Genomic DNA, 13,343 nt, shown 5'->3' with positions numbered 1-13,343 from the left:
ATCTCTCTAGGTCTGAACAGAAAGAAACTCCCTCTCTAATAACTGCTTTTATCTTCCAAAGCTCAGCACCTCATTATTCTGGGGATGACTGGAACAATTATGGAAACCAGGTTATTAGACTTGGGAGTACACTTCTTTTTTGCTCTGTGACTCAGGACTTTCCCCTTTCTCTCTTTGTCCCTTGTTTTTCTAGATTTACCTTCCTCTCCTTCAGCCTTGTCTTCCTACTTCCACCTAAATGGATTCTTACCATGCCTGCTTTCCTTGGGGTACTTTTTCTTTCTATCCTTCTGTACAACATTTGAGGACTTATTTAGTGATTCCAGTAGAGCCTCACCAAAGTCTACCAGTGCTCACCTATTGGTCTTGCCCACGCATGAACATGTCACAGTCAGACCACCACTGTCATCCAGTCCCAAGTTACTGCATTGTGTCTCTGCCTTCAGGCACAGAAAATATACCCCTGAATTAAGTCATAGTAGCTAAAATACAACTACTATCAAGGCTTGAAGTATAAACTTCCCAGTGGGTCCCTACCATCTTACTGGCCAGAATATTCTCTGTGATATCCAGGGGCACCAGTCGCACATCTCTATCATGGCTCCTGCGTGGAGGATAGCTGCCTTTTCCTGTATTTTGTGCATCCTAGTCTTGAAATCCTCACTGCAGTTATAAAAAAAAGTAATTTATTTCATTGATTAGGATGCAAACCTTGCCCTGAAAGCCAGTATTCAATCCAACACCTACCAATCCTGGGGCACAATGTGGCTTACATTTTCATTTGCATCCAATTGAGAGACTGTTTATTAACTGACACTGTCATCTGCTTTCTTCCTAAGTTTCATAAGTTCTTCAGCAGTAGCAGATAATGTTAGCAGCCTTTACCAACTCAACTACCCATACTTGTAGTATTGATGCTCTACCTGGTTGGTAGAATTTTGTGTTTTTCTAGATTGCCAAGTTCTTTAATTCAGTGAGGGGGTTGAAATGATAATCTTGTTTCACATATTTGGTGTTTCCCCGTTATTTTTCCCATAGATCAAAAGAGTATGGATATGATTACAAATCAGTGCACAGAGTCTGTCTCATATTTTTATCCCTTTCAAAACCTACATTTTTAATGTGCATGTCTCCCTCTAGTCCAGAGAGAGATGTTTGCATCCCTGACTGCACAATCCAAACCAGCTATGCCCCCAGCCTTCCAGTATAGCATCCTTAAAGTTTCAATGTCACAAATCAAGAACTGGGTAAATGTTCCATTGGCAGCCTCTACCTCAGGGTCCTTGGTGATGCTGATAGATCCATGAGACTTTGTGAGAAATTAAACTCACCTCCCTCTTTCAAATTTTTTTTATTCTGTAATTGACAAACACAAATTAATGTGGACATTTCTGTACACAGAGAACAGAAAAAGTGTATTTGTATACGAAACTAAAACTCTCTTTTACAACCAGCTAGCTCTTTTTAAAAAGATTATACAAAACATCAGTTTAATTCTTAATATATTAAATTGAGTATTTCTATATAAAAAGGAGAACAGAAAGATGTATGTTCATCCACAAATCTGTACCACATATAGCTTGCTTTGTCTTTCAAGTTTCCAACAAATTTAGTATGTTTGTTTCGAAATTATCCTGTTTGTTTCTTGCTGACCTTGAATTCATTACTTCCCTATCTGGAGGTGAGTAACATGTTTCATCACTGGTCCTCTCAAGTCATGGTTGTTCATTCATTGATCATAGTGGCAAGATTTTTAAAAATTCTTTTTCTTCATAATGTTACTATATAAATTGATCTCCTGGCTCTGCTCACTTCCCTCTCCTTCATTTGCTACAAGTCTTGCCAGGTTTCTCTGAAACTGTCCCATTGGTTATTTCTTACAATAGAGTAATATTCCATGAAATCCATATAGTATAATTTGGTCAACCATTCTGCCTTAGTTTTTAGTTCTTTGCTATAACAGAATACCGTTAGAAATGTTTTTGTATATACAAGTTCTCTCCTTCAATTGATCTTTTTTGGTATGTCTATTAGTCCTATTGATGAGTTAAGGGGGATGTTCATTTTAGGGGCTTTTGCAGCATAATTCCAAATCGTATTCCAAAATGGCTTATCTAGTTCACAGTTTGAACAATAATGTATAACTGCCTCTCATGGGACCTCCAATAATCATTATTTTTCTTTTTTGTCACATTTGTCCAATTTGATTGGTATGAGGTGAACTTCAGAGTTACTTTAATTGACATTTCTAATTATTTTCATATGATTATTGCTTGCTTTCATTTCTTCTTCTAAGAAGTATCTTTTCATTCCCTCTTGCTATTTACTTATTGGGGAATAGCTATTTTTTTCTTATATACTTGTATTAGTTCTCTATGTATCTTAAATATCACACCTTTATGAGATAGCTGGGTACACATCGAATAGAGCCCTTGGCCTGGAATCGGGAAGGCCTGAGTTCAAATGTGGCCTCAAACATTCTTAGATGTATGACCCTGGGAAAGCAAATTAACTGCTGTTTTCCTCGATTTCCTCAACTGTAAAATTAGAATAATAATAGCACCTACCTGACATGGTTGTTGTGAGGATCAAATGAGATAATATTTATAAAGTGCTTTGTAAACCTTAAAGTGCTATATAAATGTGAACTATTTTACCAGTAAACTTGAGATACTGTGATGTGGCAATTAGCCTTGAATCTTTACCTCTCTCATCCATCCTCCACACAGCTGTTAAAGTGATTTTCCTTAAGTTGTTTGGCATAGTGGGTAGAGCCCTGCACTTTGAATTAGGATGATCTAGTTCATATACAGCCTTAGCCACTTACTAGCTGTACAATGCTGGTCAAGTCATTTTACCTCTCTGGACCTCGGTTTTCTCATCCTTAAATGAGGAGTTTGGTTTGAAAGACTTAGGAACTCTGATCAGCACAATGACTAATCACAATTCCAGAGGACTCATGATGAAACATGCTCTCCACCTTCAGAGAGAGAGCTAATGGACACAGAGTGCAAGATTGAAACATTTTCTCTTCTTTCCTTCCTTCTTTCCTTCTTCCCTCCCTCCCTCCTTTCTTCTTTCTGTCTCTCTTTTTTTTTGAACAGGCTAATGCAGGAATTTTTTTTTCTATTACTGTACATATTTGTAATGGGTTTTGTTTTTCTTGCCTTCTCATTGGTTGGGTTAGGGGTGGAGAGAGAGAATTTATAACTGAAAATAAAGTAAAATTGAATTTTTTAAAATAAGGGAGTTGGATGTGGTGGTATTTAATGTTTCTTCCAGTTCTAAATATGATCATGTATTACTCTCCTACTCAATAAACTACACTAGTTCCCTATTGTCCTTAGGGTAAAATATAAACTCCTTTGGTTTTAAAAGCCCTCCACAACCTGGCCCAGCTTACCTTTCTAGCCTCACTATAAATAAATCCCCTTCCAGAACTTTGTGATCCAATTAAACTGGTCTTTCTATCATCCCTAATCCATGGCATTCCATCTCCTCTGTCTCTCCCAAGCCTGGAAAGCTCTTTTTCTTCACCCATGACTCATAATCTCTTACTTTTTTCACAATGTTTATCAAGCACTATGTTCTTTCCTGATGTCCCCAGTCGGTACTGCCCTCCCTCACTATATTTTATTTAACTAACTTGTATTTCTCTTGCATTTATTTTGTTTCTGCTTATATATGTATGTGTATCCTCTAGTAGAATTTAAGTTTCTTGAGAGGAGAGGTTTTTTTTGGTCATTTTATTCATAGAACCTAATACAGTGCTTAGTTCACAGTAGCTGTTTAAGAATTCTTCTTTGACTAATTTGGTTCCCAAACCTACTTTTTTCCCTCTGAATCCTGTGCCTTTTCTTTGTAGCACTGATGACAACACCACCCATTCCCCTAAGGTCTTTGCACCACTTTTGGTCAGTGGTGCTTTCCAGATTCCTCTTGAAAGTGTCATTTGTGCCCACTTATATTACTAGAATTAGATAATAATCTAGTTTGACCAGCCTTGGGAATGTCTGTCACTTCTCACTTATATGTGCTGATTAAATGAATAGACCTGTCTTAAATTAATGTCCTTAAATATAGTCATGTTGAGGGGCAGCTAGGTGGCACAGTGGATAGAACACCGGCCCTAAAGTCAGGAGGACCTGAGTTCAAATCTGGCCTCAGACGAAACACTTGACACTTACTAGCTGTGTGACCCTGAGCAAGTCACTTAACCCCAATTGCCTAAAAAAAAAATATATAGTCATGTTGGTACCCATCAGCAGAGAATTTCCAACCACCACTGGAATTTCACTCCACCCCTGGATTTCACATGCCAAAAGTACTTTTTACCCTACAGCTCGTTCTGATTGTCTAGTACCTCCCAGAACCTTCATTACTTTCCAGGTTCCACTCTTGACTCTCTGGACTTTCTTTATCATGGCCCCTACCAGGTACCCATTGATCCTCCTCCGAGTTCACACCATCACCACTATTCAGCTTGTGTTCGCCCATTAGAACATAAGCTCCTTGAGAGCAAGAACTTTCTTTCTGCTTGTATTTGTTTCCATAGCACTTAGCACAGGCCTGGCACACAGCAAGTACCTAATAAATGCTTGTTGATTCATTGACCACTACTTGGCTTTTCTTCCTCTGATACTTAGTGGATCATTTTTCTCTCCCACCAGCAGGTGTGCATACAAATCATGGTTCCTTGGAGCATAATGAACTTCTCTGTCATCACACGTCATAATTCTCCACTCTGAAAGTAATTTTATTACCTGTTCCCAAGTGTTCAGGAATCTTTGTTCCTTTTCTTTGCTTGAATGAATGAATATGACATTAATTAACTGTTCATTATGTGCAAAACGCTATGCCAAACTCTGGGGATACAATAGAAAAGCAAGGTAGTCCCTGCTCTCAAGGGGCTTCCAATCTAATGGAAGAGACAATTCATATGGAAGGTTTCAACTGCAAATCAGATGGATAGGTCCCTGGTCTTTTGTACAGTGGAAATACAAGGGGCAATGCCTCTGCTTTACTGTCATGTAATAGGTGCTTTCTTCTATCCTGCATGCACACTGATACAGGATAGGATTCCACTCCTGCCCTCCAGCTGTCTTTATATTCTTTATGGTTTCTATATTCTTCTTTGTTTTCACTTGGAAGCCCTTCCTCCTTTTTTTTCCTTCAAAGAACCCTTTATTCTCCCCAATAATAAGGATAAGTATTTTTCTGAGTCACTTTACCCTCAATTCAAGGAGGCAAGTGAGAGAGATATGATTATTTTTATTTTATATTAATAACCAATTATTAAATTAGGATTAAAATTTTTCCTTTCCTATTTCCTCATTCAGAAACCAACCCCTGTAGGTTATTCAACCAGTCTCTGAAGGACATTGCTGATAGAAGAAATTGCCCAAATCCTCTGGGTACATGCTTCTCTATCTTGGGTATGACTTCACCCAACTAGAAGACCTTACAAACAGAATCAAGTCTAGGTGAGTTCTTACACTTAAGAAATAAGCCCCTATCTTTGGAACCTACCATTAGAATTTAGGGTCACTCAGATTATGAAGGGGAAAACCAATCAGTGTTCTGGGTAGAGATGGATTCTTTTGCCCAGATTGCTGGAGGTGGCTGAGCCTCATGATTAGGTCATGCTCTCAGTAGGAGGAGCTGAAGACTTTTTGCCCACCTCCTCCTTAATGTGTCTACCCCCTCATTGATTGTTAAACAATCAGAGTTGATTTCTACCCTCAGGGACACCCCCTTTCCAAAGACTTTTAAGCATTCAATGTTCTCCAGGGGGCCTCTGGTTATGAAAGAAACCACTGACCTCAATTTATTGATTATTTGCTAGCCATAATTAGTAAATTGATTATTAATTACCTAGAAACTATGTCTCTTGGACTTTTCATTACTCACACAAGCTAACTATCACTTTATTTATAGATAGCAGTGAACTGGCTGGGGCAGAAAGTTAAGAGTAGTCCAAGCTGCCTGAATGGTGACCCAGCTGGCCAGTTCCAGTTGGGTAACTTACCTCCTCTTCTCCTCTCTTCTTTTCTCCTCTCCTCTTCTGCTCTCCTCTCCTTTCCTCTCTTCCTCTGCCCTTATCTGAGGGTGTTCTTCCCAAAGGAGGGTAAATTTTGATAGCTGAAAGCTACCTAGTTAACTTGGGGTTTACTGCCTAAATTTCTTTCTCAAAGACCAAGTTTTAAACCCAATTCACTCTGGATCTCATAAATTGGACAACAGGTCCCTGCCCAAGCACCACTTAATGGTATTTTTGGGCCCTCTTGGCTCAGAATGAATGTAAATAGTAACTATTTCTCTTCTGGCCAGCAACCCTGAGGGTCTTCCCCTCTCTCGGTTTTATTTTTATTTTTATTTTTTTTGATTAAAGGGGACATCCTTTGACTCACTTTTTAAAGAGGCCTATTCACTGAAGGGGTGTGGCCTCACTCAGTGAGAACCTGAAAAGACCTTAGCTTTAAAGGGGCAGGGTCTCGTATTGCATCCTGGGCCAACTCCAGTTATCCTGATCGATATCTGGCCACTGGACCCTGATGGCTCTGGAGGACAAAGTGAGGCTGGTGACCTTGCACAGCCCTCCCTCCCTCAAATCAAAGTCAATTGCGAGTCATGTCTTCGTCTCCCTGATGTCATCGTCCTCTCTTCCAGAGTGAAGGACAAACCACAACCACAAGAGTACAATTTATGTAGCCTACTGCACAATTCTCATTTCATAGCTTTTCTTCTACAATAGGTACCTCTACCTTTTCTCCTTCTGCTCCCTTCTTCTCTCCTACAATCTGGCTTCTGACCTTATCGTTCCACCCAAACTACTCTCTCCAAAGTTACTAATGGTCTCTTAGTTGCCAAATCCGATGGCCTTTTTTCTATCCTTATGTTCCTTGACTTCTACACAGCTTTGATGCTACTGATCATTTTCTCCTCCTTGCTACTCCCTTCTCTCTAGGTTTCCAGGATACCACTCCCTCTTAGTTTTCATCTTACATATTTGACCATTCCTTCCCTGTCTCCTTTGCTGGATCCTCTTCCAGAATATGCCATCTAACCATAGGTGTCCCTTAGGCTTCTGTCCTTGGCAGAAGCATGGACACAGCATGCCCAAAATGCAACTCATTTATCTTTCCCCCTAAACCTTCCTCCCCTCCTAACTTTCCTATTACTGTAGAGGGTAACATCAGCCTCTCAGTTCCTCAGGTTCCCAACCTAGGAGTCATCCTGGATTCCCATCTCTCACCCCCAGCCCCATATCCAAGCTGCTGATTTTGTCTTCTCAAAATCTCTCCCGTATGCCACTCCTCTGCCACTGCCACCAATGTAGTGCAGGATCTTATCACTCACAGATATCATAATAGCCTGCTAGTGAGTCTGCCTGCCTCAAATCTCTCCCCATTCCAACCATCCTACTTTCAGACACTAAAATGATTTTCCTAAAGTGCAGGTCTGACCATATCACCCTCCACATTCCAGTGCCACCTTCCTGACTCCAGCAGTAAATACAAAATGCTGTTTGTTATTCAAAGCCCTTCATAACTTAGCCCCCTTCTACCTTTCCAGTCTTACACCTTACTCTCTACTATATACTCTTTAATCCAGTGACAGTGGCCTTCTGGCTCTTCCAAGAACAAGATATTCTATCTCTTGTCTCTGGGCATTTTCTGATACTGTTCCCCATGCCTGGAATGTCCTCTCTTCCCTGCTCTGTCTATTGACTTCCTTGTCCCAACTAAAATCCCTTCTTTTACTGGAGAATTCTTTACTGGTTGAGAAAGCCTTCTGTAACCCCTATTTATTCTAGTTCCTTTCTACTGTTAATTATTTCCTATACATTATGTATATAGCTTGCTTTGCATATATTTGTATGTTGTCTACCCCTTTGGATTGTAAGCTCCTGGAGAGCAGGGACTGTCTTTTGCCTCTTGTTGTAATCCCAGCACTTAGCACTATGACTGGCTCATAATAGGTACTTAATAAATGTCATTGTTTGACTGAAAGTCAAATTCTTCAACACATAAATGCTACTGTAATGAACTTTTGTTCCTGTGTAATTTGATGCAAAAGAACAGTGACAATACTCCTCCACAATCTCTTCCCTGTCCAAAGAAGAAGATGAGCTACTCCAAAGCGCAAAGAAAGGAGAAATTGTTCCTTGTATATCTACCATCTCCAGGACAAAAAGACATTATATTAATTCCCACTGACTGCCTTTCTGGAAGAAACTATGAAAGTATTAGCTAAAGATGTGAGATGTATTGTTGCCTAAAGTTTGGCACAGACAAACTTTATTTATTGTTTTGTACCTTTCCCTATCACATTCTACTTTAGTCTCTACAATTGTATACTATAAAAAGATACTTGCTACGGAAGGTATAAAAGCTCACTTATGAAAATAGTCCCTCAAAAATTAGAATTGGGCAAGTGAAAGCTAATGACTTCATGAGACATTAAGAAACAATAAAACAAAATAAAAAACAATGAAAAAAATAGATGAAAATGTGAAATTTCTCACTGGAAAAACAACTGACCTGGAATATAGATCGAGGAGAGAGAATTTAAGAATTAATGGTCTTCCTGAAAGCCATGATCTAAAAAAGAACATCATATTATGAGAAATTATCAAGGAAAACTGCCCTGATATCTTAAAACCAGAGGGCAAAATAGAAACTGAAAGTACCTACTGATCACCATCTGAAAGGGATCCTAAAATGAAAACCTCCAGGAATATCATAGCCAAATTCCAGAGCTCCCAGATTGCACTGGGAGAAGGAAGGCAGAGATAGAATGGAGTAAATCATCCCACATAAAAGGGGTGCAAAAGAGCTATTACAGTGGAGGAGAAGATGGGGGTGAGGGATGGCAGGCAACACTTGAACCTTACTCTCATTAGAATTGGCTCAAAGAGGGAATAATATGCATACTCAGTTAGATATAGAAATATATCTTACATCTATAGAGAAATAAAAAGGGATGGGGATAAAAGAAGGGGGGACTGATAAAAGGGAGGGTGGATTGGGGAAGGTGGTGGTCAGAAGTAAATCATTTGTGAGGAGGGACAGGGTGAAAGAGAGAGAAGGATAAACAAGGGGAAAATAGGACAAAAGGAAACACACAGGTATCATAACTGTAAATGTGAATGGGATGAACTCATCCATAAAATGGAAGCAGACAGAAGAATGGATTAAAATTGAGAATCCTACAATGTGCTGTTTATAAGAAACACATCTGAAACACAGAGACACATAAAGTAAAGGTAATAAGCTGGAGCAGAATCTTTTATACTTCAGCTGAAGTGAAAAAAAAAACAAGGATAGCAAAAGCAAAAATAGATCTAATTAAAATAGATAAGAAAGGAAACTATATCTTGCTAAAAGGTATCATAGACAATGAAGTAATATCAATACTAAACATATATGCAACAAATAGTACAGCATCTACATTTTTAAAGGAGAAATTAAATGAGTTACAGGAGGAAATAGTAAAACTATACTAGTGAGGGACTTCATCTCTCCCGTCTCAGAACTAGATAAATCTAACCACAAAATAAACAAGAAAGAAGATAAGGAGGTGAATAGGATTTTAGAAAAGTTATATATCATAGTTCTCTGGAGAAAACCGAATAGGAATGAGGGGTGGGGTCACAGGTGGCCTTCTAGGTCTTTGGATGTGGCCTTTTGGCTGAGTCCAAGTTTTACAGAACAAATCCCCAAAATAAAAAAGATATGTTCTATAAAACTTGGACTTAGCCAAAAGGCTTCACTTGAGGACCTAGAGGGCCACATGTGGCCTTGAGGCCCCAGGTTCCCCATCTCTGATTTAGGCAGCTACTGACTCAATTATAAAATCAATACAGCAGGTTTCACACTCCTGGAATATATCTTTTTTTCAGCAGTACATGGCATCTACACAAAAACTGACCATGTATCAGGGTATAAAAATGTCACGACCAAATGCAGAAAAGCAGAAATATTAAATACATCCTTTTCAGATCATAATGCAATAAAAATTACATTCAATAAAGTGCAGTGGGAGGACAGATTAAAAATTAATTTGAAACTAAATAATCTAATCCTAAAGAATAAATGGGTCTAAAAACAAATCATAGAAACAACCAATAATTTTATTAAAGAGAATGACAACAATGAGATGACATACCAAAATGTATGGGATGCAGCCAAAGTAGTACTTAGGGGGAAATTTATATCTCCAGATGCTTATATCAATAAAATAGAGAAAGAGCAGATCAATGCAACTAAAAAAACTAGAAAAAGAACAAATTAAAAATCCCCAACTAAACACTACTATTCAGTATTGTACTGGATATGCTAGCCATAGCAATAAGAGACAAAATTGAAGGAATTGGAATAAACAATGAGGAAACAAAACGATCATCTTTGCAGATGATATGATGACATACTTAAAGAATCCTAGAGAATCAACTAAAAAACTACTTGAAATAATTAATAACTGTAGCAACATTGCAGGATATAAAATAAGCCCACACAAATCATAAGCATTTCCTTATATGATCAACAAAGTCCAGCAGCAAGAGATAGAAGGAGAAATTCCATTTAAAACAACTGTAGACAATATAAAATAGAACACTATAAAATAGTTGGGAGTCTACCTGCCAAGACAAACCTAGGAAAATATAAACACTATTACAAAATACTTCTCACGCAAATAAAGTCAGATCTAAACATTCAGAAAAAATGTCAATTCTTCATGGGCACATGAGCCATGCACAATAAAAAATGACAATTTTACCTAAATTAACCTACTTATTCAGTGCCATACCAATCAAGCTGCCAAAAATTATTTTATAGAGCTGGAAAAAATAATAACAAAATTCATCTGGAAGAACAAATGGCCAAGAATATCAAAGGCATCAATGAAAAAAAATGTGAAGGAAGGTGGTTTAGCCATACCATATTTCAAACTGTATTATAAAGTGGTAATCATTGAAACAACATGGTACTAGCTAAGAAATAGGTGGATCAGTGGAATAGATCAGGTACACTATATATTGTAGTAAATGACCATAGCAATTTAGTGTTTGATAAACTCAAAGATGCAAGGTTTTGGAAAAAACTCATTATTTCACAAAAATTGCTAAGAAAACTGGAAAATAGTATGGCAGAAACTATACAGAAATCAACATCTTACATTGTACACCAAGATGAGGTCAAAATGGGTACCTGCTTTAGACATAAGGGGTCATACTATAAGCAAATTAGGAGAGTATGGAATAGTTAAGTTGTCAAATATATGGATAAAGGGAAAAATTAGGACCAAACGAGAGATATTGAGCATTATGAAATATAAAATGGATAATTTTGATTACATAAAATTGATAAAGGACTCTTTTCTCAAACATATACCGAATTGAGTTAAATTTATAAATATACAAGTCATTTCCCAATTGATAAATGATTAAATGAAATGAACAGGAAGTTTTCAGATGAAGAAATCAAAGCTATCTATAGTCATATGAAAAAATGCTCTAAATAACTATTGATTAGAGAAATGAAAATTAAAACAACTCTGAGATATCACCTCACACCTATCAGATTGGCTAATATGACAAAAAAAGGAAAATGACAAATGTTAGAGAGTATGTGGGAAAATTGGGACACTAATAGAATGCTGGTGGAGTTGTGAACTGATCCAGCCACTCTGGAGACAAATTTAGAACTACAACCAAAGGGCTATCAAACTGTGTATACACTTTAATCCAGCAGTAACACTACTAGGTCTGTATCCCAAAGAGATTTTTTTAAAAGGGAAAATAAGCTCTTTATATAAAAATATTTATAGCAGCTCTTTTTGTGGTGGCAAAGAACTGGAAAATGAGGGGATACCCAGTAATTGAGGAATGGTTGAACAGGCTGTGGTATATGATTATAAAGGAATAATATTGTACTATACAAAATGACAAGCAGGAGAATTTGAGAAAAACGTGGACTTACATGAACTGATACAGAGTGAAGTGAGTAGAACCAAGAGAACATTGTACATGGTAATAACAGTATTGTCTGATGAACAACTGTGAATGACTTAGTTATTCTGAATAGTACAATGATCCAAGACAATCCCAAAGGACTCATGAGGAAAAATGCTATTCACATCCAGAGAAAGAACTGATGGCAACTGAATACAGACCAAAACATCCTATTTCTGTCTTTGTCTTTTTCTCTGTCTTTTTTTGTTCGAGTTTTCTTCTACAAAATGACTAATATGGAAATGGTTTACGTGACTGCATATTGTATAATCTATAAGAGATTGCTAACTGCTTCAGAGAAGGGGGAGGGGAAAGAAAGGGATAGAATTTAGAACTCAAAATTTTAAAAAATGAATGTTAAAAATTATTTTTACATGTGATTGGGGAAAATAAAACATTAAAAAAATTTTAAGGAAAAAATAGAAGAGCTGACACTTAAAAAATATTTGCTATGTGTGCATACTTAGATATAATACTCTGGCAATGACTGATGTTACCATAGATGATCATATTGTTCTTTACATTGCTATAACTGACTACATTTTGTAAGGAATAAATATACTTGTTCCTGGTACTGGTAGTGATCTGAACTAGCATAGGACCACATTGCTATCTTATTACAGAATCTAAAATTGGGAGACAGGAGAAGATTGCAAATGTTACTCTAAGGATTTTTTAAAATGACCCTTTCTTTAACAACTTGTTGCTTCTCAGTATTCTGATTGCTCATACCTAGCAATTAACCAGTCTCCCCCATCAGAATGAGAGTTTTGAAGGAAGGGACAATATTTTTGCCTTTCCTTGTATCTCCCACATTTAGCACAGTGTTTGAAAACTAGTAAGCACTTAATAAATATTTGTTGACTGACCAAGAACTGTAAATAAAGGTAGATAGTTATATATTAGGAAATTTTTTTCAAAGTTGTACATGAATGTCGTGGAATATTTCATTCCATCTTAAAAAACTCTATGAGGGATGCAGAGAATCATGGGAAGACATGAATTGATGCAAAGTGAAGTAAGCAGAACCAGGAATATAACATACACAATTACTATAACAACATAAGTAGAAGAAATAACAAAACTATAGAAAGTGAATGCTATGAAATTTTAACAACTAAACTTGGCCCCAAATATGAGATATGAGAAGGCAACTCCCTATGGTCACGGACCACTATAGATAATGTTTCAACATACTGATTTGTTTTGCTGAGCAGCCTTCACTCCATCCCCCATGATTTTATTCTGTTACAGAGGCTAGCTTTCTGGGATCGGGGTAAGGCAAAAGGGATACATTGGGAAATGAAGGTGAGGTAAAGCAAAAGCT

This window comes from Vombatus ursinus, unplaced genomic scaffold, assembly GCF_900497805.2.
Source record: "Vombatus ursinus unplaced genomic scaffold, bare-nosed wombat genome assembly UNPS02015016.1, whole genome shotgun sequence".
NCBI classification, from domain to species: domain Eukaryota; kingdom Metazoa; phylum Chordata; class Mammalia; order Diprotodontia; family Vombatidae; genus Vombatus; species Vombatus ursinus.
This window is presented reverse-complemented; position numbering follows the sequence as displayed.